This window comes from Apteryx mantelli, chromosome 13 (genome assembly GCF_036417845.1).
Source record: "Apteryx mantelli isolate bAptMan1 chromosome 13, bAptMan1.hap1, whole genome shotgun sequence".
Lineage (NCBI taxonomy): Eukaryota > Metazoa > Chordata > Aves > Apterygiformes > Apterygidae > Apteryx > Apteryx mantelli.
The window spans coordinates 23192776-23200361 of record NC_089990.1 but is presented as its reverse complement, the minus strand read 5'-3'; positions in this window follow the sequence as shown (position 1 = coordinate 23200361).

The window sequence follows — 7586 nt, the reverse complement described above, 5'->3', positions numbered from 1 at the left end:
AGTTCTCACTTCAATCCTTTTGCTCAGCCCCCAGGATCAGAGAGTTTCTGACACAAGATCACCAGAGTCCTGCTGACCCCAGACTATCAGACATTGCCAGGAACTGGAGCACCGGAGTGCTGCCAGGAACCGGAGTATTTTGCAAGGAAGCAAAAGCTTTGGATGGATGCCAGAAGCCAACGTAGTACAAAAAAATTAAAGCAGTATATTGAAAACCTATAATCCTTGAATGGAGAAAGACAAAAAGGTTTGCAAATGAGTATCAAAAGAACAAAATGTGCCAGACCCTGCAATCCCTGTTCAGGTCAAAAGCCCTTCTTTAGGTGCAGATACCCTGGGAATGAGCAAGTGAGAAAGGGCTGCAGGATCAGAGGGAAGCTGCGCACAAAGAGGAAGCACAAGGCAGTCCTTAAATATTTAAAGAAGCAAAGGGGCAGACATGAGAGTCGGGAAAAGGACAAGAGATGGGGATGAGACTCAACTGGGCTCTGAAGTGCCTGAAGGGCAGGGAAGGTGGTGCGTTGGGGAGCAGGCTAGGATGGAGCCTGGTGGTGTGAAAAGTCAAAGGTGTTTCAGCTGCAGCAGAGAGGTGGGAACTGAACCTGTCAAATGGCCTTTCTGCACATTTCTCACCAGGCAGGAATAAGTGGTGGTAGTGCAACAAGATCAGACTTTTGAACTGTTCATTTGGGAGCTAAAGCAGAGACTAAATAGGACTTTCCACTTAAAATGGGGGCAACTGGTAGAGAGAGCAGCAAACCCAGAGGTTTCTAAAACCATGAATGGTGCCAAGAACATGAGCAGGGGATGGTTATTCACTACTTATGATACAAGAATTAAGTGCAGCTGATGAAATCATCAAAAATATCAAATATAAGAAGCAATGTTTTAGTATAACTCCCAATTAAATAGCAGAGCTCCCTGCCCCAGGATGTTCTGGAAATCATCAGTGCAGAAAGGTTCGAGAAGGGACAAGATGAATCCAGGGAGGACAAGTCCACCAGTAGCTACCTAGTGACTGAGGGGTGACATCTGGCTCAGCTAGGCCGGAACTCATGGTTCTTGATCTCAAATATTTGGCTGACAGGGCCATGCATGTAACCTAGGGAGCGGGAGCGGAGTCTGTCCCGTGGGGGCTGAAGCACCAGCTGGCATAAAGTGTGGAGGCAGCTCCGTAACGCAGGGAAACTTGCTTGCTAGGAGCCAGGCCCAGATTTACTGATTTACTTCACACAAAATGGAGCGTGATCCACACAGAGGACATACTGGTCTAATTTATGAAATGCATCTGCGATCACTTCTTAATTTGTTGCTAGCAGAAATGGCTACAAACGCTAATGACACGTGCCATCGCTTCACGTAAAGCTGATAATCTAGAACTGCTGTCCAAAGGATAATTAAATACTGCTGGACCGCAAATGTCCCCCTTGCTAAAAATAAAATGGAGGGCAAGCCTTCAACTTGAGAAAATTCACCTGATTGCACTGAGGCTGATGGGTGCGGGGGAAGCGATGGTGATGGCCTGCCTTCCTCCCCGCTGTCGCTGCGCCTAAAAGCCGTCCGTGTTTGCAAGGGTCTGCTGCTCACTTCAGGCCATGGAAAAGCTTCCCAGCCCCCTCCTGGACAAGCAACATTAGCACGTTTTCTGGCAGCGTGTCAGGCGACAAAATGCTTTGGGGACCGAAAAGCCAAGGTGAAGAGCCGTGGGATGCAGAGGCGCTGTGTTTCTAGGTCACCGATTTAAGGGCTATGGGCCCAGGAGTGATGGAAAGTCATTGCTGGGTGCCAGCACATATGAAACGAGCTGAGAGGTCTCAGTCCCGTTCCCGCGTGGCAACAAGCAGCGCTCGCTGCCAGCCAAGGACCGATCAGGGACTGAGCTGTTCCCACCAGCCCTCCCAGCGCGAACGAGCCACGTGGGGGGATGGAGCCAGGAAAGCCGTCGCTAACGGAGGTTGTAACAAAATAATTTCCCACTTAGACAGCTAAGGGCCCGCTGACAGCGCCGGAGGATCTGATCCAAGGGGGAAAGGGTCAGGCTTTCGAGCCAAATGGATGAGAGGGCTCAGCTGGAGCGAGCGGGACATCTGCGGCCGGCCCCGGAGCAGAACTCTGCTCTCGGCGGGCGAGGGCTGAATTAGCGAGCGGTGCCCTGCGGGGACGGAGCGTCGCCCGTAAGCCGTCCCCGGCGGCGCGGGCTGCCCCGCGGCTCTCCCACGGGCCATCTGCCGCTCTCCTCCTCTGCTAAATCAGCAGCATCTTTCCCGGTGGTGATAACTGAGAGGAGGCTTCAGCAAACCAAAATTCTCCTGTGAAGTGCAACATAACATTAAATCACGGCTAAAAATATTCCCGAAGAGTTTTATTAATAAATGCCACGGTACATTTTTCCCCTCCCTTCTTCCACTGCAAAATGCTCCAGCTCTAAGCACAGCACTTGACTAAATTGCCTCTAAATCATGAACACCTTTGAAGGCCGCGTTCTGCAGCGGAAACCTTAGCCGAAAAGCCTAGCTCCTAGAAGGACGCCACAGATGCAACCGCCTCTTAACCTTGTGGTGGTTATAAAAAGCCAGCCCTGCTGTACGTGTGTCTTAAAACAGAGTCCTTAATACGTTTCTTTAAATTATATGTTTCTGTACAGATAGCTACCTATCAGATGCTATAAAGTAATTGGAAAGCGGGCTTTCAGGCAGCTATTTTCCTTATGTTTTAGTTTATGTGGGTTTTCTTGTTCTGCCATTTGGTTTCTTAGAAACAGGGAGCCCTCAGAGCCCCCCAGCGCTGATAACGGAGCTCGGATCCGCTTTACCGGGTCTCGGCCGCCGTGCGCAGCAACACCTTCCGGACATGGGCCGCGATCCTGCACCGCTCCGGCACCGCTCCTCTCCCCGGGCCTCCCTGCCAGCTGCTGCTTTGCTCCAAAAACAAACCAAATTTGCGCACAAATACAATTCACTGGTATTTTAACACCAAAGGAGGAAGGAGTCAAAGAGGTGTGGGTGAAACTAAGCGCTGTGATGCTTCTCTCCATCTTTTATCTGCTCCCTGCCTGGCTTTTCTTCTACAAATGCCTTGGCGAAGTACTACGTCTTCCTTCATCTTCAGAGCAGCAGGCACATAAAAGGAGTTACGGGATGGGGCAGTGGAAGTGGCGGAACAAATTCTGTGTGTGTTTTGGCCAAAAAAGGCACCCGGTGGCCCAGTAATCATGTGTCGCTTTTTAACGACTCTTTATCACCAAAGGAAAAAAATCTTCAGTGATTTTTTCCCCGGGTGCTCAGCTCGTTAAAAGCAGGCTCTCTTCTGCTGATGGTTCGTGTGAATAGGATGCTGCTCAACAGCCCGGCCCTATTCTCCCCAGTACACAGGGCGCTTTGATAAACCACGGAAAACATCTCCAGGCAGCGGGGCTCTTTCTGGGAAGGCGGCTCCCGCCGGCCCTGCGGGACGGGGCTCTCGAGCTGTGGGAAGCTCGCAGTCCGCTCAGATGCGCTTCCCCGCCAGCTCCCAAGCCGTGCGAGGAGGCGAGTCAGCGGGGTCTTCGGAGGCGAATATCGCCAGTTTGCCCAGCTGCCTCCTGCCAAGGGCTGGCGGGACCCATCAGTGCCATCTCCTGTGCCAGCTGCCCCCCTGTGCCCGGTGCTGCGGCTCACAGGGTCAAGCTTTTGGCTGTCCTCCTCTAGACGAGCAGCTCCTCAAAAGAAAAAACCTCACTTTTTTTGGCTGCAGGGCTGTTGTTTGGAACTTGCCGAGATCTTGGCATGCCCTGCTGATTTGTCAGCTCCCATAAAATGGAGGCTGAGCATCTTCGGTTCAGAGCCGGGCCAAGGGAGGCACCAGCTCAAAGCAAAATATGCTTCGGCTCGAGCTTTCTCTGGGGGCTTCAGCTCCTTAAGAAAGAAGTAGACACGTGGGGACTAAGTCCCACCACAAGCCGTATAAGAGCCCTTCCTAGCGCGCACCGGGTTTCCAGCAGAAAGGCACTGCACGCACTAACCCTCCAGCTGCCATATGAACTCTTGCTGGACCGATGCCCTCTCCAACCTCTCCCACTTATCCAGCTGTTGGACTGGATCTGCTGGCCAAGACGATACGGAGAGCTACCACCCAAATACCTCGCTTTCAGCCCGGATGGAGCCGCCAGCCTCTCTCAAGCACAGGCGATGGGAGCGAGCAGACGAGGGCTGTGCCTTGGCGCACCGAAGCTCTGAAGATGAATTATTAATTGGGCCAGCGCTGGTCTGCCGGTAGGTCTGGGGCTCGCGCTGCCTTCCTCAGGCCAGCGCCCGGCCGAGTAGCGGGCAGCAGAGCTGCCGGACGCAAGGCAGCGACCGACACCGCGGCCGCGAGCTACGCTAAAAAGCACCGTTCTCGGCTCTCAATCCGCAGGAATTGTACCGCGCTGCCACAACCGCGAGGCAGACCGAACTCGACCGGCTTTCAAGCGACAAAATTAAGGCTCCCCGCAAGTAGCTGAATCACGGAGCCTGGGGCCGGGCTCTGCAGCCGTGGGCGCGCGGGTGTCCGCGCACAGCCGGCCTGCAGGGGTGCCCCGGGCTGGGCGGGGGGCCGGGCAGATGGGGTGATGCCCGGGTGGCCGAGGGGAGACTCCGGGTCTTGGGGGCTCCAGGCCGTCGGGAGCGGCGGCGCACGGCGGCGGCTGCCGTGGGCTGCTGGGGTCGACGCAGCACCCCGGCCCACGCTGCCCTCCCCGACCGCCCTGCCCCACGGCGGCCACGGCCGCAGGGCCTGGCTTATCCGCCCGCCCCAGTCACAGATGCAGCGTGCCAGAGCTTTCCCTCCACCCGTACGAGGATGCAAAGGTGCAAGGGCCCCCCCAGGCAAAGATGCAAAGCAGTGGGAAGCCCCCCTGCAAGGATCCCAAGCAGCAGGGCCCCCCCCCCGATGCAAAGGAGCAAAGCCTTGGGAGACCCTCCCCCCGTGCAAGGAGGCAAAGCAGCGGGGACCCCTGCGGATGCCAGGTGCAAAGCGGTGGGAGACACCCCTCTCAAGCAAGATGCCAAGCTGTGGGGCCCCCCCCACGCGAGGATGCCGAGTGGCAGAGAGCCCCCCCGACGCAAAGGCATGAAGTGGTTGGAGACGCGCCCTCCCCCCCATGCAAGAGCACAAAGTGGTGGGGGCCCCCCGATGCAAAGTGCAAAGCGATGGCAGACACACCCCCCCCAAAAAAGATGACAAGCAGTGGGGAACCCCACATGTGAGGATGCCAAGTGGTGAGGGTCCCCCGATGCAAAGGTGCAAAGTGGTGGGAGACATCCCCCCCCACAAGGAAAATGCCAAACGGTGGGGACCCCCACATGCATGGATGCCAAGTGGCAGGGGGGCCCCCAATGCAAAGCCGGAAAGTGGTGGGAGACCCCCCCCCCATGCAAGGACCATGCAAGGATACAAAGTGGTGGGACCCCCCCCAACGCAAAAGCGCAAAGCAGTGGGGACCTCCACCCTGATGCAAAGGAGCAAAGTGGTGGGAGACACCCCCCCCCAGCAAGATGCCAAGCAGTGGGGACCCCCAAAGCGAGGTGCCAAGCGGCAAGGGCCCCCCGATGCAAAGGAGCAAAGTGGTGGGAGACGCTCCCCTCCATGCAAGGATACAAAGCGATGGGGACCCCCCCGATGCAAAAGTGAAAAGCGTTGGGAGACAACCCCCCCCCCCAGCAAGATGCCAAGTGGTGGGGCCCCCCATATGCGAGGAGGCCGAGTGGTGGAGATCCCCCCAACGCAACGGTGCAAGGCAGTGGGAGACCCCCCCCCCATGCAAAGGAGCAAAGCCATGGGAGACCCCCCACCCCAAGCAAGATGCCAAGTGGTGGGGACCCCCATATGTGAGGATGCCAAGTGGCAGCGGTCCCTCTGATGCGGTGGTAGACACTCCCCTCCATGCAAGGATGCAAAGCGGTGGGGCACCCCCGATGCAAAGGTGCAAAGCGGTGGGGGATACCCCCCAGGCAAGGATGCAAAGAGGTGGGGGGACCCCCGACGCAAAGGTGCAAAGCGGAGGGAGACACCCCCCAATGCAAAGGTCCAAAGCAGTGGGGGACATTCCCCCCCCCCCGCCATGCAAGGATGCAGAGCAGTGGGGCACCCCCGATGCAAAGGTCCAAAGCAGTGGGGGACATCCCCCCCCCATGCAAGGATGTAGAGCAGTGGGGCACCCCCGATGCAAAGGTCCAAAGCAGTGGGGGACATCCCCCCCCCCATGCAAAGATGTAGAGCAGTGGGGCACCCCCGAGGCAAAGGTGCAAAGCGGTGGGGGACACCCCCCCCCATGCAAGGATGCAGAGCAGTGGGGCACCCCCGATGCAAGGATGCAAAGCGGCGGGGGACACCCCCGATGCAAAGGTGCAAAGCAGTGGGGGACATCCCCCCCCCATGCAAGGATGTAGAGCAGTGGGGCACCCCCGATGCAAAGGTGCAAAGCGGTGGGGGACACCCCCCCCCCCCATGCAAGGATGTAGAGCAGTGGGGCACCCCCGATGCAAAGGTGCAAAGCGGTGGGGGACACCCCCCCCCATGCAAGGATGTAGAGCAGTGGGGCACCCCCGATGCAAAGGTGCAAAGCAGTGGGGGACATCCCCCCCCCCCATGCAAGGATGTAGAGCAGTGGGGCACCCCCGATGCAAAGGTGCAAAGCGGTGGGGGACACCCCCCCCCATGCAAGGATGCAAAGCGGCGGGGGGCACCCCCGATGCAAAGGTGCAAAGCGGTAGGAGACCCCCCCCCCTCCCCCATGCAAGGACGCAAAGCGGTGGGGACCCCCCCCCCCCCGCAAGGCTGCCGAGCGGCGGAGCCCCCCCGCCCCCGCTTCCCCCCTCCCCGCCGCCCTTGCAGCGTCATGCCCCGCACCCCCCCCCCCCCCCCCCGCCGGCCGCCCGCTCGCTCACCTGGCCCGGGGCTGCGGCTCGGCTCGGCTCGGCTCGGGGGGGCGGCGGCGGCGGCGGCGGGGAGGGGGCTCGGCGGCGGCGGCGGCGGCGCCGCGGGGCGGTGCAGGGCTGCGGCGGCGGCCGCCGCGGTGCCCGGTGCGCGCCTGCCCGCCAGCCCCGCGGCGCTCCGCAGTGCCCGCACGGCGCATGTGCCCCCGCCGCCGCCGCCGCCGCCGCCGCCGCCCCGGAGCCCCCCCCCCCCGCGCCGCCGCCGCCGCCGCCTCCCCGCGCCGCGCGGGCGGCCCCGGTGCGCGGGGACGGAACGGCCCCGCGCACCGCGGCCGCCCGCGCGGCCCCGGCCCTCGCTCCCAGCACCAACCCCAGTTGTTCCAGCCGCCGCCGCTCAGGTGCATCCCCAGAGGGAACCCGCATGACCAGGAATTTCCCCGGCATCCAGGCCATCTCCCCCAAATTTATCATCTGCTCCGCTGTCCCGGATGGGCATTAGGGGCCGAGCGCTCTCCGGCATAGCCAGAGTAGCGATTCCAGCTTGGAGGGAAGTTCTGGCCTTTTGCTGGAGTCGGCAAGAGTTTTTCCCGCTGACTCGGCGCTCCGTCCTCCTGCATGGGCTTGGAGCTATCTTCTACGTCCCGTCCTGCAGATGGAGACGCAAAGCTAACCTGGGCATTGGTCACCGATTTA